Here is a 23,636-nt window from a genome sequence, read left to right as displayed (position 1 = left end):
GGACCTTGCCCTGCAACAATGAAGGAGTAGCTGAAAGAAATACTTTAAAAAATATATATTTTTGTTCTCCTTTTTCACATTTCCATCAGATTTACACCCACTAACAAATAATTAATCGTAACAAATACAATGGCAATCCCCTGGCCAACAATCCCTTCATCCCACCAACCCCCAACATTTAAAATACAAACACCAAAGAAATAGAATCAGGAATCCACCATCACCCCATATATAATCACCAGTAAATTATGCATTCCAATCCCCCCCCCTCAATGTTTGATGTCATCCAATTCTTGAAAATGCATAATAAAGCCATGAGTTGTAGAACTCTTCCATCCTTCCCCTCAACTCGAACTTCACTTTCTCGCATGTTCAGAACTCCAGAAGATGCGCCACGCCAGGGCACACGGTGGAGCGACTGACCTCCATCCCAACAGGACCCGCCTTTGGGTGATCAAAGAGGCGAAGGCTAAGACACCTGCCTCCACACCCGCTTCCAACCCTGGCCGATTCGACACCCCGAATATGGCTTCAAGGGGACCTGGTTCGAGTCCCACATGCACCACCTTCGCAATTACCCTGAAGACCTCCTTCCAATACTCCTCCAGTTTTGGACAGGACCAATCATATGAATGTGATTTGCAGCCCCCCTCCCACAATGTTCACAAACATCCTCTATCCCCTGAAAAATTTGGCTGATCCTCGCCTTTATGAGGTGTGCCCTATGCACCACCTTCAGCTATATCAGCCCCAACCACGCACACAAAGTTGAAGCATTTACTCTCTGGAGCACCTCACACCACAACCTCCTCCATGCCCCCCCCCCGATATAAACAAGGTATATCATCTTTTCAACTTCCTCAAAAAATACATTTGGCAGGAAGGTCGGCAGGCACTGAAAAATAAACAAAAACCGCGGCAGCACATTCATCTGAATTGCCTGTACCCGCCCTGCCAGCGACAGGGAGACCATCCCACCTTGCCAAATCCGCTTTCACCCTCCCCACCAAACTAGTAATATTATACCTATGGAACCACTACCCCCCCCCCCCCTCCACTCCCATGCCACCTGCACCCCCAGGTATCTAAAGTGGGTCGCTGCCCTACGGAATGGCAGTCCCCCCCCCCCCCCCAACCCCTGCCCCCACCCCTGGTTGGGACCCAACAAAATATTCACTTTGGTCTAAATTTAGCTTGTACCCCAAAAAAGACCCAAACACCCGAAGCAGCTCCAGTATACCACCCCTCGACGCGTTTGGTTCCGACACATACAATAGGAGGTTGTTCGAGAACAAAGATACCTGCATTATTCCCCTCCACACACCCAAACTCCTCAATGTAATGGCCATAGGTTCAAGCGCAAACGACAGGGGGGACATCCCTGCCTGGTCCCTCAGTGCAGAGCAAAATACCCCGAGTTCATGTTATTTGTGTGGACATTCGCAGTCGGCTCCCTGTACAGCAGCCTTACCCAATCTACAAATTGTGGCCCAATCCCAAACCACTCCAAACCCACCATCAAATACCCCCATTCTACTCGGTAAAACACCTTCTCGGTGTCCAATGCCACCACCACCCCTGTCTCCCCTCCGCCGGCGCCATAACTACATTCAATACCCTCCTAATGTTCGAAAAGAACTGCCTCCCCTTCACAAACCCCGTCTGATCTCCTATCCCCTTCGGGAGGGCACTGCAACCTACCCACCAACACCTTCGCCAACACCTTTGCATCCATATTCAAGAGTGATATGGCCCTACACGACCCACACTCTGTCAGATCCTTATCCTTCCTGAGCAACATCCCCTGGCCCACTGAAACTTTGCCCTCCTCGGACCCAACACGATCTCACTCTTCCTGGACCGCCAAACCTAGCTTCCCAGCCTCCAGCCCCATCATACTTTCACTTCCATTGGCCAGGAAGGCCTTAGCACATTGTCCAATGCTAGTTTTCACTTCTCCTCCAATCAGAGACTGTTTCTCTGCCTGATTTGCTGTTGGTAGACTCACTAGGCAGCCTATCAGAAAGAAATGTAGGAGAGAAACAGACCAGTGATTTCAGTGTTAACTCAATGAAGAATCTTGCATTGAAAAGCATCTCTTTGACAGGAATTTTGGATACTGGATCAGGGGCCACATGGAGGGGCTTCGGTGCACGCATCTGGCCCACAGGCTGTACCTCGATGAAGCCTGCTTTAACGCAGTGTTATAAATTTCCTTTTTAGTCCTTCTGCTTGGTCGGATTGTGATATCTTTATGGGTATTAGTAGCAATAATTATAGTCATACCATTTGAAGAATAATTTTGCTCTCTTGGGACAGTAATAGTCTTCACTGCCCTCAACGCCCCAAAAAACAGTCTACAGAAACTTAACACTTACAAAGTTGTAGATGATGGGGTTGGCAGCAATGTTTGCATACACAAGCCAGTGAGAGAAGGTGAACCAGGCATAGATGGCATCTTTGTCATCACAGTTTTCAAACATCCCAGACCCTAAAGCACAAGCACATTTAAAACTCTCAAAATCAATGTTGGTAGCATAGTTTTAATATTATTTAACTGCCCATTTTGTTATTTATTCCAAGTTGATCACAATGTGAGATTTTTTCCAATTTTGTGGACTCTGCATGCCACCACTTTATTAAGCTGCCCATTCTGAGGATGTTCATGTTGATTCGCATTGAATGCTTCAGCCACATGGGAGGACTCACAGATGACACTGAAATGACTTACAGCCCGGACATGCTCGAATAATAAGGGTTTTAACACGAAACACATGAACATATTCACAATGGTGTGAGAGATCATAGGATTAACACTGCAACTCACCTCTTCAAGATATTTAGTGTACTAATGGGAAGGTATCACAATTCGAATACTAGCAGCATGACCAGTAGCATGCGAGCCATCTTTCTCCGTGCTTTCATCTCTGCTGTTAATGTCCTTTGCACTGCGCCTTCTGTAATATGTATATTGACTGGGTTGTAAAGATTTAATAAGTTAATCATGATGCTTCTTACCAGTAGAGGGAACCACAGAACAGTCATATATATATCATGCGACTTTGGGAATTCTGGGAGTTAGAAGGTGTTAGAAGATGGTGAAGCATAGCAGCAGTTGTACTTGAGATTTCTGTAGTTAGAGATAGCATAGTTTAATATTGAAACCTTCTACTTTAGGAATGTAGACAAATCTAGTTAGTAGTGTAAGTAAATTTATAGTTTTGGTAACAAAGCTTTGTGTTCTTTATTCAACACCACGCATCCAAGACATCAGTTAAAGCAAAATAGAGAACACAACACCTTCTTGTGAACAAGTTGAATAATGCGCAGAGTGTGTCTTACACTTACACGCAAGGGTAAGTGATGATGTTCCAGGGATCTGAGGAAACAAACAGAAGAATTTTCTGAGGGCTCCTCAGTGATTGAAGGTGTGATTCCAGCCACACACATCAGATAAGTTACCAAATCTAGCTGGATGAATTTGCGGAGATTTCATCACAGGATCTCCCAATCAAATGACCTTTTCTCCTATCTCCAATATTCTGATAACTAATAAGCAAAACTGGCCAAAGAAACCTAAAGAAAAGACACGCCGATTTTTAATGGCCCTTGGATTTTCCTCCCAGGCTGCTCACAGGATGAGGAGATGAATCTTTTGTTTCCGGAGACTCCCGGATAATCCTGGATAGTTTGCAGCCCCAGGTGGGTCCCAGGTCAGAGTTCTGGCTGTGCTGAATTTGTGGGACTGTTGGCATACTGAGTAATAAAGGATGGTAGGATTGCTAGATAAAAGCAAATTACTGCGGATGCTGGAATCTGAAACAGAAACAGAAAATACTGGACAATCTCAGCAGGTCTGACAGCATCTGTGGAGAGAAAAGAGCTAACATTTCAAGGCTGGCTGGCTTTGTCAAAGCCACATGGATTGCCAGAACTTGGCTTAACTGTGATGGCCGCTGTGGTCCACCAGTCCATTAATACTCACTGCCTGGGACTCGCATTTCCACAGGTACCAGAGGAATGCCAAAGTGGGTGGAACCACACCACTGCATAAGTCAGCACTTTTGAGGATGGCTAAGAGAAGGAAAGTCAATAAAAAATGAGAATAGTATCAGAGAGAAGCGAGGATTTTAAAAAAGCGAGTTGTTAAAACAGGAGTAGTAGGGAGACAAAATCTTTTATTGGATCAATTTTTATAGTATTTCCTTTTGTGAATTTTTATTAAAATTGGATTCTCAGGAATAATATATGCATATAAATATTTTATGAAGTCACTGAAGACACACTCTATGAAACTAGATGGGTCCATATATATTTTGTCAAGATATCAAACACTTTTGTAGTATGGTTTTTGTACAAAGGTGTTTTTCTGCTTTTCCAAAGGATTTTCCTATATTCAAGTTAGACAGATTTTTGTGAGGCAAGGGAGTCAAAGGTTAAGGGGGGGCAGATGGGAAAGCAGAGCAGAGACCAAACCCGATCAATATGATCTTATTGAATGGTGGAGCAGGCTCGAAGAACCAATTGCCCTTTTCTTGCTCCTATGTTCCCCTGCATCAATAATCAAATGTATTCAATTTTCAGACACACAGGATGTGTTGCTCTTTATTTTCTACTCCAGTCCACTTATGTCACTACCACTTTGAAAGAAAATGTTCACGATTTATTTGTTACTACTTGATGTGACCGGTCACTCTCCTGTGGCATTGCTCATTCTGAATCCTCAACGATTCCAATGCTCCCCTGGCCAATCTTTCTATCCAAACACCAACTCATTTAAAACTTTACTTACTGTTTCCGAACCAGTACCACATCCGACTGAGCCCCACTCTCATTCCACCACTGTTGCTCATGCGTTCAGATATCTAGGCCTGATGTTCTCCAATTGCCTCTGCAAACTGTTCCTTCCCTTCACAAGAGGCAAGCAAGAGGCTCAGAAATGGGAGCTTTGAGAGACTTTGAAGGCTGGGGAGGGTTACAGGAATAGGGAGCGGTGAGTGGAACTTGGAATATTGTTGAGTCTGGAGATTGAGAACAGTGTGGCTAATGAGATAGGATGAGGTAGACGTGGAGGTGGGCAATGTTATGAGGGGAAAGTGGGCAGTTTTTGATCAAGTTTTTAGTTACTCTTCATATTTATTTTGATGTCTTGCCATCCATTATTATGGATAATACTACTGTGAATTATTGTTTTATGTTGTTAAAAAGGCAACATATAAACAATAGTTACTGTTTTCACAAATATTTTTGAATGTAAACTAATTCATTCCCTTGAGGAAATGGCTACTTTTGGAAAGAACAAACAGATTTTTGACATCTATGCACTTCATCAAATTAATTTCAAATTCAGTCATGAATACTCAGCACATTTTAAACAAATAAATTGTTTTTAAAGTAGTTTTTGTGGAATAAATCACATTATGTATTCAGATTGCACCATTTTTTCACTGCTTTATTTAGGAAACGATTAGTTCCTTTTTTTGTAGATGTTAAAATGTTGGCTTTCTAAAGGCTTATCGTGCACTTACCTGTTTACACCAAAACTTTCTAAATATTTGAAAATATGTCAAGAACATTAAACATAAGGGAGCCATGTAGGTTACTATACAAAAGCAAACATGATAGACCTTGGGTTAACTCTGGAAAGAGGAAAAGAAAAATACAGATTTTATAGTCACTGTTAATGTAACTATTGAACTTTTTACTTCTGTCAGTCTCGTTTTTTTCTCCCAGCTACTGGGTTTTACATTTACATTATCTTCACTGGCCTTTCCAACCTTGGTGATGGCCTGAGCTATGTCCTACACTGCCGGCCTTGGTCCTTCATATTTATTCTTTAATGGGATGTGGACGTCCGACGAGGAGGATTGGGGGCGGGCGAGGATGGGCAGGACATGGGGCCTAGGCAGGCACGGGAGGCCACATGACGTGTGCGCCAGGGCCAATGTGCCCAGGGACATTCTGATCGCCTCCTGTGTCGAATCGCCTTCTGATGATGACAAACGTGTGATGAGCTCTGGTGCTCCACATTGATGGACATCGTCTGACTCCTGCCCATGGTGGCATTTTCCACCGTCCACCTGGGTGATCCCTGCATGCGAGTTGGCCATTCCATCACATGGTTCCTTCGAATGCTTGGGATGGCAGAAGTGGGGATGATGGGAGGGAGGGTGGGGGTGGGACACTAGAGCAGAGAGTGCTGGCTGAACTGTGGTCCCTGAACCAAGCCCACTTTCAACGCCCGAAAATAAGCCCCCCCCCCCCCCCCCCCCCCCCCCGTGCCCCCTCTGCAGCCGGCCCAGACCAGCCTATCCTTCACACCCTTCTGTGAGACCACCGAGACAGATTGTAACAGTGTGAACAGGTGTTTAATGTGAACAAATATATACAGATTTGTGCCCAGCCCCTATAACTAAACTGTGCCCTGCACACGTGCCAACTGAACTGGTGTCTAATTTTCTGGCCTCACTGGCCCTAATGCTATGCTACTAGGTGGATCCCCAGACGGTACATTAGGAGTGGCGGCGGTGATTCCCACCTTATGACCTGGGACCCGTTGGCGGAGTGTCACTGGTGAGTGTATCTGGGATGGTGGAGGGTGTTGGAGACAGCTGTGACGGGAAATCGGTGCCAACATCGGACTCGAGCTCTGGGGTGTCCTGAGTTTCGGGCATATGGATCAGCTCCATATCGGTGTCTTCATTGCTGCCCTGCTCTTGGGCTTCAGGGTGTAGCTGTGGCTGGGGGCAGGAGACACCAGATGGATCCACCCCACCACCAGCAGGTCCTATTAGACACAAGGCAAGACTTATGATTAGGCCGTGGGGTTAGTGGGAGTGGTGTAAGGGTGAGGGTGGTGTGGGGGTGAGGGTGGTGTTAGGGTGAGAGTGGTGTGGGAGTGGGAGTGGTGTGGTAGTGTGGGGGTGAGGGTGGTGTTGGGGTGAGGGTGGTGTGGGGTTGAGGGTGATGTGGGAGTGAGGGTGGTGTTGGGGTGAGGGTGGTGTGGGGGTAAGGGTGGTGTGGGGTGAGGGTGATGTGGGGGTGAGGGTGATGTGGGGGTGAGGGTGGTGTTGGGGTGAGGGTGGTGTGGGAGTGAGGATGGTGTTTGGGGTGAGGGTGATGTGGGGGTGAGGGTGATGTGGGGGTGAGCGTGGTGTGAGGGTGATGTGGGGGTGAGGGTAATGTGGGGGTGAGGGTGGTGTGGGGGTGAGGGTGGTGTGGGAGTCAGGGTGGTGTGGGAGTGAGGGTGGTGTGGGGGCGAGGGTGGTGTGGGAGTGAGGGTGGTGTGGAGGTGGTGTGGGGGTGAGTAGTGTGGGGGTGAGGGTGGTGTGGGGCTGAGGATGGTATGGGAGTGAGGGCGGTGTTGGGGGAGAGTGGTGTGGGGGTGAGGATGGTGTTTGGGGTGAGGGTGGTGTGGGAGTGAGGGTGATGTGGGGGTGAGGGTGGTGTTAGGGTGAGAGTGGTGTGGAAGTGAGGGTGGTGTGGGGGTGAGGGTGGTGTTAGGGTGAGAGTGGTGTGGAAGTGAGGGTGGTGTGGGGGTGAGGGTGGTTAGGGAGTGAGGGTGGTGTGGGGGTGAGGGTGGTGTGGGAGTGAGGATGGTGTTTGGGCTGAGGATGGTGTGGGAGTGAGGGTGATGTGGGGGTGAGGGTGGTGTTAGGGTGAGAGTGGTGTGGGAGTGAGGGTGGTGTGGGGGTGAGGGTGGTTAGGGAGTGAGGGTGGTGTGGGGGTGAGGGTGGTTAGGGAGTGAGGGTGGTGTGGGGGTGAGGATGGTATGGGAGTGAGGGCGGTGTTGGGGTGAGGGTGGTGTGGGAGTGAGGGTGGTGTGGGGGTAAGGTGGTTAGGGAGTGAGGGTGGTGTGGGGGTGAGGATGGTGTGGGAGTGAGGGCGGCGTTGGGGTGAGGGTGGTGTGGGGGTGAGGATGGTGTGGGGGTGAGGGTGGTGTGGGAGTGAGGGCGGCGTTGGGGTGAGGGTGGTGTGGGGGTGAGGGTGGTGTGGGGGTGAGGAAGGTGTGGGAGTGAGGATGGTGTGGGAGTGAGGGCGGTGTTGGGGTGAGTGTGGTGTGGGGGTGAGGGTGGTGTGGGGGTGAGGATGGTGTGGGAGTGAGTGCGGCGTTGGGGTGAGGGTGGTGTGGCGGTGAGGGTGGTGTGGGGGTGAGGAAGGTGTGGGAGTGAGGGTGGTGTGGGAGTGAGGGCGGTGTTGGGGTGAGGGTGGTGTGGGGGTGAGGAAGGTGTGGGAGTGAGGATGGTGTGGGAGTGAGGGCGGTGTTGGGGTGAGGGTGGTGTGGGGGTGAGGGTGGTGTTGGGGTGAGGGTGGTGTTGGGGTGAGGGTGGTGTTGGGGTGAGGGTGGTGTGGGGGTGAGGAAGGTGTGGGAGCGAGGATGGTGTGGGAGTGAGGATGGTGTGGGAGTGAGGGCGGTGTTGGGGTGAGGGTGGTGTTGGGGTGAGGGTGGTGTGGGGGTGAGGGTGGTGTGGGGGTGAGGAAGGTGTGGGAGCGAGGATGGTGTGGAGTGAGGGCGGTGTTGGGGTGAGGGTGGTGTTGGGGTGAGGGTGGTGTGGGGGTGAGGGTGGTGTGGGGGTGAGGAAGGTGTGGGAGTGAGGATGGTGTGGGAGTGAGGGCGGCGTTGGGGTGAGGGTGGTGTGGGAGTGAGGGTGGTTAGGGAGTGAGGGTGGTGTTAGGGTGAGGGTGATGCGGGGGTGAGTGTGGTGTGGGGTGAGGGTGACAATCCTGAGCGGGGCTCCCAGCCACTCCATCAACCCTTCCTCCACCTTCGGAAACTCCAAACCTTCCAAGAATTGACTCATCCCCTCCACCCCGGCTGGGGGCTCTGTTTCATACAGCCGACTGTAAAATTCCTTGAATACCCCGTTCACTCCCGCTGGGTCCAAAATCGTGTTCCGGGGGTGATAGGGGAGGACCGGGCGGGATTTGTCAAAGGGAGGCAGTTAACGGTCAACTTTAGAAGGCTTTTGAATGTTATCATGATGCCCTCTGAGGGAAGGGAGGTGGAAGTGTTGGTTGCTATGGACGCGGAGAAGGCCTTTGACCGGGTGGAGTGGAGGTATTTGTGGGAGGTCCTGGGGCGGTTTGGGTTTGGGCAGGGTTTGTAGACTAGGTCTGGTTGCTGTACCAGGCGCTGGTGGCGAGTGTGCGGGCGAACAGAGTAAGCTCGGACTATTTTAGTCTGAGCCAGTGGCCACATGACGGTGGCCTGGATGAGCAGGTTTTTTGGGGTAGAAGACAGGTGTGTGAGGTGTACAGGAGGGCCCGCAAATCATTAAAAAAAAAATTTAGAGTACCCAATTCGTTTTCCAATTAAGGGACAATTTAGCGTGGCTAATCCACCTACATTGCACATCTTTGGGTTGTCGGGGCAACACCCACGCAAACACGGGGAGAATGTGCAAAGTCCACACGGACAGTGACCCAGAGCCGGGATCGAACCTGGGACTTCGGCGCCGTGAGGCAGCAGCACTAACCATGTGCCACCGTGCTGCCCTCGGGTCCGCAAATCATGTCCACATGTTTTGAGCATGTCCGAAGTTTTGGGGATTAGGCAGGGATTTGCCGATGCCATGACCACGGTGCTAAAAACGAGGGTGGCGCCGAGTCCAGAGGTGGCGATCTTTGGAGTGTCGGAAGACCCGGGAGTCCAGGGGGGCGAAAGAGGCTGACGTTTTGGCCTTTGCTTCCTTGGTAGCCTGGAGACGGATCTTATTAGCGTGGAGGGACTCGGAGCCCCCGGAATCAGGGGTATGGGTTAGCGACATGGCAGGGTTTCTCAGGCTTGAGAGAATTAAGTTCGCCCCGAGAGGATCAGTGTTAGGTTTAGTCTGTAGGTAGCAGCCATTTATCGACTTCTTTGGGGAAAACTAAACTGTTAACAGATACAATAAGGGAGGGGGGGTTTATGGAGTGAGTGGGGTAGGGGGAGTTAGTTTGGTTTTGTTTAGGCGGGATCAGCGAGGGGAGATGGAGGGACTTGGGAATTGTGTGTAGAAGCTATGTTGGCTGGGAATGATGGTTGGTTGGGGGATGTTACGTACTGAATGATGTTTACATTTGTATTTGTATCTTTTGTTGTTATAAAACCATAAATGCCTTAATAAAATGTTGTTAAAAATAAAGATAATGGACTTCCGCCGGCGACTATGGAGGAGTAAGTCGCACATTTGGTGGCTCCCGCTCTGGTTAGCCTTTTGGACCTTTCCCCTGGACTTTTCTTCGGTTTTAATCGGAAGATTCATTGGCTGAGGCAGCTGGGCATGGTTTCCACGCATTGGTTTATGGAACAAAGGATTAGAAGTGTGTGAAAGGGCAGGAACAAGCCAGTAACGAGCTGTGTTGAAGCTGCAATGGGAGACAGTATGGCCGAGGGCCGGACCCCTCGGATGGCAGCGCAGCGACCAACGGACCCAGTGATGCAGGCCATCCAGGATAGTTTCGCCAGACAGAAGCGGGAATGTCTGGACCCGATCAAAGAGTCAATTGATCATCTAAAGAGCAGACTGGACACCCAGGATTGGGCGATTCAGAAGGTGGAGAAGGCGCTGCTTGAACAAGAGGAGCACCAAACAGCGGTGGAGCTGGAGGTGGGGATGCTTCGGGAGCAGCAGAAAAGGCTCCTGGAGAAGGTGGAGGACCTCGAGAACCGGTCCGGCCGGCAGAATCTAAGAATCTTCGGGCTTCCGGAGGGGGCTGAGGGAGCAGATGCTGGGGCTGAGGGAGCAGATGCTGGGGCTGAGGGAGCAGATGCTGGGGCTGAGGGAGCAGATGCTGGGGCTGAGGGAGCAGATGCTGGGGCTGAGGGAGCAGATGCTGGGGCTGAGGGAGCAGATGCTGGGGCTGAGGGAGCAGATGCTGGGGCTGAGGGAGCAGATGCTGGGGCTGAGGGAGCAGATGCTGGGGCTGAGGGAGCAGATGCTGGGGCTGAGGGAGCAGATGCTGGGGCTGAGGGAGCAGATGCTGGGGCTGAGGGAGCAGATGCTGGGGCTGAGGGAGCAGATGCTGGGGCTGAGGGAGCAGATGCTGGGGCTGAGGGAGCAGATGCTGGGGCTGAGGGAGCAGATGCTGGGGCTGAGGGAGCAGATGCTGGGGCTGAGGGAGCAGATGCTGGGGCTGAGGGAGCAGATGCTGGGGCTGAGGGAGCAGATGCTGGGGCTGAGGGAGCAGATGCTGGGGCTGAGGGAGCAGATGCTGGGGCTGAGGGAGCAGATGCTGGGGCTGAGGGAGCAGATGCTGGGGCTGAGGGAGCAGATGCTGGGGCTGAGGGAGCAGATGCTGGAGCATACGTGGCGGGTGTGTTCGAAAAGCTGCTGGGGGAGGGGGCATTCCCCCGACCGCTGGAGATGGACAGGGCGTATCGGGCGCTTGCCAGGAAGCCGCGGGCGGGGGACCCTCCGAGGGCGATGGTGGTGAGATTCCACAGGTTCCTGGACAAGGAATGCATTCTGCGGTGGGCCAAGCGCACGCGGAGTTGCAAGTGGGACGCGTGGAGGTGGCGAGGAAGAGGGCAAGCTTCAATCAGGTCAAGGCGATCTTCTTTAAGAAGCAGGTGAAGTTTGGCCTGCTGTACCCGGCGCGCCTGTGGGTTACGCATGAAGACCAACGCAATTATTTTGAGTTGCCCGATGAGGCGCTGGACTATGCAAAAAGAAAAGGACTGGTGGGAGCTTGAGAACTTTTGGACTCAGTGACAATATGTCGGCCGATATTGGGCCCTTTTTCTTTGTCTGTTCTTTTTTCTGTTTTTTTTTGTTTATTTGTTTTTTCTTCTCTTCCCCCCTCGGATTGTAAGTGGGGCTGCGGTTGGGGGGGGTTCTTTTCTTTCCGTTGTTAAAATTGGCTATGTTTTTTCGTATTGCTTTGTATCAGTCTTCTTTTTGGAGCTCGGTTTAGGGGAGAGGGAAGTGGGGGGGGGGAGAGAATCGATTTTTCGTTTTGCTTTTGGTTCTTTTCTGTTTTTGGGGTAGATGTTGGTAATTGTTCCTCTTGTGTTGTAGTTTGGGTAATTATACTGTTGTGCACTTTGGTGGGATGGAGACGTGACTGTCTGGGTTTCGGTGGGTGGTGCCCTTGTTCTTTGTGTTATCTTGCTGCTGGGTGTTTGTTTGGGGACTGCTAGATGAGGAAACTTGTTTACAGGAGCGGGGGAAGGGGAGCGAGGGAACAATGGGTGGGAGACTTCTTGGCGCCAGAGGCGGGGGGTCACCTAGCTAGCTAGAGTGAGCTAGCTCACGGAAGCACAGTGGGGCGGAGGGGGGGGGGGAGGGGGGGGAGGCTGGGTTGAGAATTAGAGTAGTGTGGCTAGGAGGGGGGATGGGTTCTGCTGACGTGGGCGGGACTTCGATGGATGGACACTGAGGGGGCCGGAGGTGGGGGCCACCCCGTGGCAGGGCCAGAGGAGGTGAGGCGCATGGGCTTAAGGCGGGCCCAAGAAGGGTGATGGCTGACTGGCCAGGGGGGGGGGGGCAACTAAGCTGGTCACCTGGAATGTCCGGGGTCTCAATGGGCCGGTGAAGTGGGCTCGTGTGTTTGCACACCTTAGGAGTCAGAAGGCAGACGTGGTGCTGCTGCAGGAGACACATCTTAAGGTGGTGGATCAGGTCCGGTTGAGGAAAGGCTGGGTTGGGCAGGTTTTCCACTCGGGGCTGGACTCTAAGACAAGGGGGGCTGCGATTTTGATCAATAAGTGGGTGGCATTTGAAAATGAAATGAAAATCGCTTATTGTCACAAGTAGGCTTCAAATGAAGTTACTGTGAAAAGCCCCTAGTCACCACATTCCGGCGCCTGCTCGGGGAGGCTGTTACGGGGAGGATAGTCTCGGATGTGGGAGGGAGATTTATCATGGTTAGTGGCGGGCTGCAGAGGATGAAGGTAGTGCTGGTCAACGTATGCGCACCAAATTGGGATGATGGGGATTTTATAAAGCGGGTGCTGGGGAAGATTCCGGACCTGGATTCGCAGAGGCTGATTATGGGAGGGGATTTCAACATGGTTATCGATCCAGGCCTGGACCGGTCATGTTTGAGAATGGGCAGGGTGCCAGCATTGGCAAAGGAGCTGAAAGGGTTCATGGAGCAGATGGGGAAGATGAATCCGTGGAGATTTAGGCAGCCGAGAGCCAGGGAATTTTCTTTCTTCTCCCACGTTCACAAGGTGTATTCCTGGATAGATTTCTTTGTTGTGGGCAGGGCCCTGTTGGCGGGGGTGGTGAAATCGGGCTATTCGGCGATTATGATCTCGGACCGTGCTCCGCACTGGGTGGACCTGCAGGTCAGTATGGATGGCAAGCAGCACCCGCACTGGGGATTGGATGTGGGGCTGTTGGCGGACGAAGTGATCTGCGAGAGGTTGAGGATGTGCATGCTGAACTACCTGCAGGTAAATGACACGGGGGAGGTCTCAACAGCGGTGGTCTGGGAAGCGCTGAAGGGAGTGGTGAGAGGGGAGCTGATCTTGATCCGGGCTCACAGGGACAGGACGGATAGGACAGAAACGGATCGACTGGTAAGAGAGATCCTACAAGTGGATAGGGGTTATGCGGAGGCTCCAGAGGCGGGGCTATTGAGGGAGTGCCGGAGGCTGCAGGCGGAATTTAGTTCGTTAACTACAGGTAGGGCAGTGGAGCAGCTCAGGAAGGTGAAGGTAGCTGTTTACAAGCATGGGGAAAAGGCCAGTAGGTTGCTTGCCCAGCAGCTCAGAAAGAGGGAGGCAGCTAGGGCAATAGGGAAAGTGGTTGATGGGGATGGGAACTTAGTTGGGGACTCAGAGGGGGTGAGCAAGACCTTTTGGGACTTTTATAATAGGCTGTATAGATCGGAACCCCCTGGGGGGCCGGAGGGGATGAGGCACTTTTTGGATGGGCTGACTTTCCCGAAGGTGGACGGGCAGCTGGTAGAAGGGCTGGGGGCCCCGGTTGGGCTGGAGGAGATAATGGAGGGCTTGAAGGCCATGCAGTCGTGGACGGCCCCGGGCCCAGACGGGTACCCAGTCGAGTTCCATAAAACGTTCTCCGGGATATTGGGGCTGGTGCTGTTGAAAGTCTTTAACGAGGCCAAGGAAAGAGGAGTTTTACTCCAGACAATGTCACAGGCCATGATCTCGCTCATTTTGAAAAGGGACAAGGACCCGCAGCTGTGCGGTTCTTATAGGCCGATATCCTTGTTAAACGTGGATGCCAAGCTCCTGGCCAAGATTCTGGCCTCTAGGATTGAGGACTGTGTACCGGATGTTATAGGAGAAGACCAGACAGGGTTTGTTAAGGGCAGGCAGCTGGGGACCAATGTTAGAAGGCTGTTCAATGTGATTATGATGCCCCTGGAAGGTAGGGAAGTTGAAGTGGTGGTTACGATGGACGCGGAAAAAGCGTTCGACCGGGTAGAGTGGGATTACTTATGGGAGGTGCTGGAGCGGTTCGGGTTTGGGAGGGGCTTGGTTGACTGGGTTAGTCTGCTGTACCGGGCGCCGGTAGCTAGTGTACGGACAAATAGGACGATGTTGGAATATTTCAGACTACACCAGGGGATGAGACAGGGATGTCCCCTCTCCCCACTGCTGTTTGCGCTGCCAATAGAGCCGCTGGCAATTGCTCTGAGGGCCTCAAGGGGATGGAAGGGGCTGGTCTGGGGGGTGGGGGGGGGGGGGTGCACAGAGTGTCGTTGTATGCGGATGACTTGCTGCTGTATGTCTCAGACCCAATGGAGGGGATGGGGGAAATTATGGGAATCCTAGGGGAATTTGGCCGGTTTTCGGGTTACAAGCTCAATATGGGGAAGAGCGAGTTGTTTGTGGTGCAGGCGAGGGGTCAGGAAAGGCGATTAGGGGAACTACCGTTCAGAGTGGTGGAGGACAGTTTTAGATACTTGGGTATTCAGGTGGCGAGGGATGGGACAGGCTACACAAATTGAACCTGGCCCGGTTGGTGGACCAGATGAAGGAGGATTTCCAGAGATGGGACGCGCTCCCGCTGTCTCTGGCGGGTAGGGTGCAGTCGGTAAAAATGACGGTCCTCCAGAGGTTTCTTTTTCTTTTCCAGTGCCTCCCCATCTTCATCCCGCGTTCCTTTTTTAAGCGGATTAATAAGATTATTGTGGGCTTTGTGTGTGTGGGGGGGGGGGGGCAAGCCCCCGCGGGTGAAGAGGGCAATGCTGGAACGGAATCGGGAGATGACGAACTGGCGCTGCCGAATTTCAGTAATTACTATTGGGCGGCCAACATAGCCATGGTGAGGCGGTGGCTGGTGGGGGGGGAGCCGGCATGGGTGCGCATGGAGGCGGCCTCATGTAAGGGCGCAAGTTTAGGTGCAATGGTGATGGCGCCCCTGCCGCTCCCGCCGGAGCGTTACTCCACCAGTCCGGTGATGGTGGCGGCCCTGAGAGTCTGGGGCAGTGGAGGAGACATGTGGGGGCAGAGGAGGCATCAGTGTGGTCCCCAATCTGTGATAATCATAGGTTTGCCCCGGGGAGGCTGGATGGGGGGTTCCGTACTTGGCGGAGAGTGGGGATAGAGAAGATGGGGGACTTGTTCTTGGAAGGTTGTTTCACGATTATGAGGGTGTTGGAGGAGACGTTTGCGTTGGCTGGAGGGAATGATCTCCGATATTTACAGGTACGGGACTTTTTGCGGAGGCAGGTACCAACCTTCCCACTCCTGCCGTTAAGGGGGTTTCAGGACAGGGTGGTTTCTAGAGGATGGATAGGGAAGGGGAGCGTCTCGGACATATATAGAGAGTTTATGGGTTCGGAGGAGACGCAGACCGAGGAGCTGAAGCAAAAGTGGGAGGAGAGATGGAGGTGGGTCTTTGGGCGGACACGCTAGGAAGGGGGTCAATGCCACCGCAACATGTGTCAGGGTCAGCCTGATCCAGTTTAAGGTTGTTCATTGGGCTCACATGACAGTGGCCCAGATGAGGTTTTTTGGGGTGGAGGACAGGTGTGCGAAATGTGCGGGGGGGGGGCCAGTGAACCATGTCCACATGTTCTGGGCATGCCCAAAACTGAGGGGATTTTGGCAGGGGTTTGCCGATACCATGTCCACGGTATTAAATACGAGGGTGGCAATGAGTCCGGAGGTGCGATTTTTGTGATATCGCAGGACCCGGGAATCCAGGAGGAGAAAGAGGCAGATGTTCTGGCCTTTGCTTCCCTGGTAACCCGGAGGCGTATATTGCTGGCATGGAGGGACTCTAAGTCCCCGAAATCGGAGACCTGGCTATCTGACATGGCTAGCTTCCGCTGCCTGGAAAAAAATTAAGTTTGCCATGAGAGGGTCTCTGTTAGGGTTCTCCCAGAGGTGGCAACCATTCGTCGACTTCCTCGCAGATAATTAAACGTCAGCAGAAGGTTGGGGGGGGGGGGGGGGGTTGGGGGGGGGGGGGGGGGGGGGTTGGGGGGGGGGGGTGGTTGGAGGGGGGAGGGGGTGTAGGTTAGTGTAGCGTAGGGGGTAAGTAATGGCAGGACCTGCGGGAGAGGGTGGCGGAATTTGCACTATGTATATATTTCTCTTGTTATGCATATTGTTGATTTTGTTGTTAAAATACCAAAGAAAATACCTCAATAAAACGTTTATTAAATAAAAATAAAGATAATGGCACACCAGCGGCAAAAATAAGAAAGTGTTTGAATTCCAATTATTGACATTCCTTGCTTCAATGAACACCAAATTAAATTTCTCCCAGAGAAACAAATACAGATATGCTTATTTTCCTCTCAGATTGCTTGATCAATGAAAAATGTCCTCCTTCCATCCTGTATTTCTCTCTCAATTACAACGTTGAATTCCCATTAAAATTTTATCAATTTGCTATCTATTTAATTCAGTCTTGCAAGAACTACAGCTTGGTGATCCCTCAATGTCTCTGGAAAGGACAGCGTGTCGTGAGATGGGGCAGAGGTCCATCTATCCTGTCTCCAATCTTGGGGTGATGGTTACCTGAATACTCAGGGTGAGTACCTGTTGGGTATCAACCTGTAAAACCCTTCCGACACGCCAATTGCAGGCGGTAAGAGTGGTAGAGACCCCTGGTCTGCCATGCTTGGTGATGGGTGGAGCCCCTCAAGCTACAAACCTCTGGCGATAGGCTCTCAACCTATTTGGGGGAGGTAAAGCTAGCTTTGAAAACAGATGGAAGTTGGCAGTGCGCACCACTAGATGTGGGAAAACCATAGATTATCATAGAATTTACAGTGCAGAAGAAGGCCATTCGGCCCATCGAGTCTGCACCAGCTCTTGGAAAGAGCACCTTACCCAAGGTCAACACCTCCACCCTATCCCCATAACCCAGTAACCCCACCCAACACTAAAGGCAATTTTGGACACTATGGGCAATTTAGCATGGCCAATCCACCTAACCTGCACATCTTTGGACTGTGGGAGGAAACCGGAGCACCCGGAGGAAAGCCACGCACACACGGGGAGGATGTGCAGACTCCACACAGACAGTGACCCAAGCCGGAATCGAACATGGGACCCTGCAGCTGTGAAGCAATTGTGCTATCCACAATGCTACCATGCTGCCCCAGACGAAACAACAACGTGGCCAGGAGGTGTGGTTAACTAAATGATATACTTCCACAGAAATCTATATAATTCAGCTGTATACAATTTGGCTCAACAGTGCATCCTGTACTCAACTCCCCACTGATCATCACAGACAGAGAAAAGCAAGGTTTTGGTGGCTAGTTCTGGGGTCATGCTGCTGTACTCCATTACATTAGCTTGAGGAATCATTATCAGCAAAGGTATGATCCCGATACCAATGATGCTGTTCCTCACCCGCTTTGTTGTGCTTTTAAATATTAAGGGGTGCACACCAGCGATCAAGAGCTATGAAGCTGAGAGTCAGAACTGACACCGACATTAGCATTGTCTGCAAAAGAAAGGTCATTGTTAGAATTAATCAAAAACACAATTGTTCTGTTGTGATTCTGAAACCATTTCTATCTGCTTTCATCGCAATAATTTATGTTAATCCTATTTTGTGAGCCTTTCTGTAAAGAATCCTTATTTTAAATCATTTTGTGATGCTCTATGTTGAAAATGACCATGGCATTGATGTAAATTGATTTCAGTGCATGCCAGCGTGAAATATCTTTTTCTACAAGGTTTCCTCGTCTTTGCAAAATTGCCGAATTTATATTGCGGCTGTCATTGAACAAACCAGTGTCACTTGATGGCAACCAATGATGGAAGCTCCCCTTCGCAACCAATGGAAAAGCACCTTTAAATCAAAACTTGAATTATTTGATGCCACATCAGAACCAACATTGGCAAGGTTAATCATGCATTGACCCCTTTTACCCTCAAGCTCAGCGGAGAGGCCACATTTAGATTATCAAGATGTAACCTGCTCCACTTGCTAACTAAACAAGATGGTTCAAAAAGTTGCTTAATAATACAGAGTTTGGATGTTGCTGAACAGAGCGACATGTTGCTGAAGCTTTTCATCAGGATGAATGCATGAATACCAAACTTTTAGTAAGTGTAAATGAGCCCCGTTACGAGCTTGACTGATTATCATATATTGGTTGTTAGTGTAGCTATTAGCGCACTCAAGTTTGTTCCGCAAGTTCTGCCCAATCATGGAATTGCACCTAACAGTGCTGTAACGTGGCTCATTTAAACTTGCTAGAAGGGACATACATTCATTCACAAGGACCCAATCTCTGCAAACAGAAGGAATATATTTTAGGCTTGTGCCTTTCTTTTGAATTACCTGGGAGCTTGTGGAACCTATAGTTCCCCATTGCTTTCTCCTTCAGCCAATCAGAGTCAACTTGACAACAAGGAATCACCCTTTTCTCCTATATTATAAATTGTTCTGATGGTAAGAAATTTGGCATTCTTGTATTTGTCCCAATGAATGCAAGATGAAAAGCTTGGACAACATGTCTCTCTTTTCAACAATTACAAGGTAGTTGTTGGTGAAAAGTCATTTTCCTCAGTTTACAGGGCGAATACTAGTCAGATGAAGGGGTAAGCATTAAATTGAAATTTTAAACTTAAACGTATCTGAATAGTTCAGTTCAGGTGGCCTAAGCATATAAAATGCTCTGTAAGTATATGAAAAGAAAAAGATTAGTGAAGACAAATGTAGGTTCCTTCCAGTCTAAAACAAGAGGATTTATAATAGAGAACAAGGAAATGGCAGACCAATTAAACAACTACTTTAGTTCTATCACTGTGGGTAGCACTGTTGCTTTTGGAAATAGTCCAATTCTACCCTGTCAAAAGCTTTCTCAGTGCCGAGAGATACTATCACCTCTGCTCGGGTGCAGGGGAGGGGAAAGAATAACTTTTAAAAGGCAACATATATTGGCTGATAATTGACTGCCCTTTACAAAGCTTGTTTGATCCTCAAAAATTATACTGGAAAGGTAAGGTTCCAACAGGAGCGACACTACCTGAGCAAGCAGCTTAACATCCGCGATAAAGCGAGATGTGTTGGTATGAACCGCACTCAGTCGGGTCCATGTCCCCCTTAAGGAGCAAGGAAATAGAAGCTTGAGCAAGGGTCGGAGGCAATGAACGCAGGATAGGGAGCCGTTAAACATGTCTAATAACAAAGGTGTGAGCGGTTCCAAGAACTTCCTTATAAAATTCGATCAGAAAACCATCCAAGTCAGAGGTCTTATCAGCCTGCATGTACAATCCCAGTCTGGTGATCACAGCACGAGGAGGATCTCCAGGGCGAGGCTTAGGTTGAAGTGAATGATGGGCCCGGTCTAATTCTGGGGGGGGAATGGAATGGAAACACCCCCTCACTCACCATCTTGTGGAACAGGTCTGAGAAATACTGAGTAGGGGTGCGACCCTCAATCCCCTCTGATAACCGCACAATACAAATGTTCTGTTTTCTGGATCTCCGGGTCATTTAGCTTAGCTGTTAATGTTCTCTTATCTTTGACCACAGAAGCAAGGTCGGGCTCCAGGGAGGGGATCCTATCACTGTGGTCCGACAGTGCAGTCTCCATGCCTTAATTGTGGCTCCATGAGCTTCAATGGCTTGCTCGTGATTTCAAGAACTAAACGAATGGGAGCCAAGATCTCTTCAATTGATTTTTAAAAACTTGTCGGTGTTTGTCGAGATCGATCGCCAAAATTGTGGTGAGAGCTTCGGCGCTGGTGGAGTGGTTGGAGAAGACGCAGATTCCACCATCTTTGCTCCAGTTGATCGCCGAGAGGCTTCAGAGTCAGTCGACGAGATTCGGAACAATTCCTTTTTGGCTCTGCCTCCCTTGGGCATCTCAGAGATGAGAGAACTCTACACAGTCAAATTTCAGGATTTTTCCAAGAAGGTAAAGACCCGTGGTGCTGGGAAAATGGGTAAAAAGGTCAGGTTTCCAGCGGGAGCCACCTTGTGCGCATCTTCCTCTCACATCGTGCCACCGGAAGTCCCAATTAATTGCCCGCTTAAGATCCTCAATTGGGGGCGGCACAGTGGTTAGCACTGGGACTACGGTGCTGAGGACCCCAGGTTCGAATCTCGGCCCTGGGTCACTGTGTTAGACGTTTAGCTGCTGTTGTATAAAGAGTCAAAGGTACTGCTCCTTTTACTTTATTTAACTTTAACAGACTCTGCACAAAACTATATCTTCACATCACCTGACACGAAGGCCACATGAAACCTCTTTACATATCAGTGTCGATTATTCGATACTTAACATAACTGAGACAACTAATTGGAATGTCTCTTAACCCATTACTTAACAGTCTCCCCTTGGAGAAGAAAAAAATAATTAGGTGAAAACAAAATGACAAGAAATTCAAAAACACACACGCAATTTCCCCCCTTCTTTTTTTTCATTTCTTTTTGGAAGAAAAAAAAACAGTCACAGAAACAGGCATCCTTAATTAACAATATCCAAAAGTTTCTGTGAGCTAGCCCCTCTTTTTGTAAAACAGTCTGACAATTGATAGCTACTGTCGACCCATTTAACTTTTGCTATTTTCCCTCTGTCCAACATCTGCTTCAAACTTGCAATGTCTATCCTTAACCTTTTTTCATTGACACTTTTTGTAGAGTGCACATTTTCCCACAGGGATTTATTGTCAATGTGACACTCAATAGGTATATTACCCAAATCCCCTAATCCCAAAATGTCTGTCAATATCTGAGATATGTAAAAGGCCATATCCACCGCCTATACAAGGCTTACAATAGCTTTGAAATCACTAGTCCCACCCCACAAAATAATCATCGACATGCATCACAAAGATGCCTGAAAAACGTCCCTTATAGTGCCAGTAAAACATTGCCGGATCTGCTTTCAACTGGCAACAGCCTAACTTTAACAAAACTGACCTTACCAAAAAATACCAGACCTGGACGCATCATTCAATCCATATACACATTTGTTCAACTTCCAGAGTACCCCTTCTGTGTTAGCTGCTTCTTTAGGAGGACAGAGAAAATGTCTCTCTGGAGCTGATGCCCGTACAAAAAGGCAGCTTTTATATCTATAGATTTGCATTTGCATGCCTTTGTGGCTCATAGAGCCAAGAAGATCTTTAAAATAACCTTTCCTGCGGTCGGTGAATCTCCCCTTAAATCCTGATCTTCTAAGTTTTCTTCAAATCCCCTTGCCACAAGCCTGGCCTTTTCCTTATAAGTTCCATCTGGAAGAACCTTTTCCGTGCAAATCCTTCTGTGGGCTAGAGCTCTTTGTCTCCTATCCGGTACCTCCGTGTATACCCCAAATTCACCCCAGTTATGCAGTTCTTGCTGTTTGGCATCTTTGATAACTTTCTCATCTAATTTATTGGAAGCCACCAAAATCTCACGTGCATGTGGGCTTCTACTCCTGTTAGTATTTGTAGTCTTACTCATGTTCCGAGATCTTGATAAACTACATCCCCTGTCCCACCTGGTATCTCGTTCTGTACTGCTACTGCTTGATCTTTGCCTTCTGCTGTGGGATGTCCTTTCAATAGTTCTCGACTTTTTCCTGTGGACCTGTTCACTATCCGATGTACTATCTGAACTGGCACTGTGTTTCTGTGCCCTCCATTTTTGAACTTTCTGTTCCCAATCCGTTGTCTTGACTCCTTCCCCTGAATGCCGTACATTCAACCAATGTTTATACTTTCCAGTGGCCTTCCCTGCTCCACTAATAACAGTTGCATCCTTCCATTGACTAGACCCTTCAGGCAAGTATGTCACTTTTGTACCAACTTTTGTCAGTTGTCCTTTTGGAAAAATGCCCTGTTCTAATTCATCAGAAGTGTTGTGTTCCTCTACAGAAACCCTGTCTATATCAGTTAACTGGTCCTCATAGTTCTGTAATACGTGCGTACCAGATGACCCTGGTTCCTCGTCATGTTTGTCTGCTCTGTCTAAATTTGAAAATTTGTAATCTGTACCCATTATCCTTGATGAATGTACTCTAACAGTTTAATTGCCAAGTTGCAAAATAATTGTTTTGCTATCTATGCCTATGATCTTCCCTGGGCCTTTCCATTCATTAAAATTGTCTCTCTTATAGTATACTATGTCTCCTTGCTGAAAAACAAGGATGGCCGTACATTATGTCTTAAAGCTCGGCAAATTCTTTCAGAGACTTCTGCTTCCAAAAAAGCTTTTCTACTGCTATGTAATGCATTTAAATGCTCAGCAAAGGCAAAGCTAATTGTAGTCCCTTCCCAAGCTGGAGGCTGGTCATCTAAAATGGACGGCATTTTTGGATTTCTATTAAACACTAATTGATAGGGATTATAGCCCCCAACCATCTGCAATGAATTCTTTGCATGTGCCGCCCATGCTAAAGCTGAATTTAGCCTGCAATTCGGTCTATCTGTCAAAATTTTCTGGAGCATGTCATCTATTACCACATGGTTTCTGTCATACACACCATTACTAAATGGGCTTTCCGCAGCCGTATTCATAACTGCGATATTCACATTTTCACACATATCCCGAAACACACCATCAGCAAAGTCTTCCCCATTGTCCGTAAGGAATTTTGCCGGTGGGCCCATTCCTGTCCCTATCCATTTTTCCACGATTTGATCGTTGATTGACTAAATCTGGTTGCTAAATCTACAAAATAAATATATTATTGGCTTTACCCCAGATCTTAAGGTCCATGGCCACAATGTTGTTAACATCTCTGGCCAAAGGTAGGGTTACTATAGGTCATGCTGTCTTTCTGTACTTCCTACAAACTTCACAGCGGTCACTAACCTGTTCTATCAGTTTAGTATAGTCTTCATCCCTTACCCCTGCATCCTTTAATAAGTTTTTCAACCTCCGAGGAGACGGATGTGCAAATTGCCTCTGCAGTTTTAATACAACAAGGTTTTTATCAGCTAAAGTCCCATTTTCAACTGCCATTAACACATCCTTAACAACTGTACTTGAAATGTTATTTGTCAGTAATGGAATACAATAGTGTCCTGACTGTGTAAATTGTAAGTCCACCGTCTTTCCAAAAACTGTTGCCTTATCCTGTTCCATATCCAGTTTCATGTGTGCTTTCTTCATCGACGGTCTGCTCAGAAACAAAGGTATCTCACTTGATACAACATCCGTGCTAATGAAATGATTCACTCCGGCAATATTACAAGGGATCACCACTCTTTTCAGCAACTTCAGAGTATTATCATCCCCAAACCTGAAACTTGTGGAACTTTCAAATTC

The 23,636-nt window shown here is 49.2% G+C and overlaps 1 pseudogene; it reads right to left on the bottom strand.

The window, feature by feature from the left end:
• Positions 1-2,357: 2,357 nt before the first annotated feature.
• On the bottom strand, positions 2,358-19,971 carry LOC140417453 (orexin receptor type 2-like; annotated as a pseudogene).
• Positions 19,972-23,636: the final 3,665 nt, after the last annotated feature.

The sequence above is a fragment of the Scyliorhinus torazame genome, chromosome 1, assembly GCF_047496885.1.
Source record: "Scyliorhinus torazame isolate Kashiwa2021f chromosome 1, sScyTor2.1, whole genome shotgun sequence".
NCBI classification, from domain to species: domain Eukaryota; kingdom Metazoa; phylum Chordata; class Chondrichthyes; order Carcharhiniformes; family Scyliorhinidae; genus Scyliorhinus; species Scyliorhinus torazame.
This window is presented reverse-complemented; position numbering and strand designations above follow the sequence as displayed.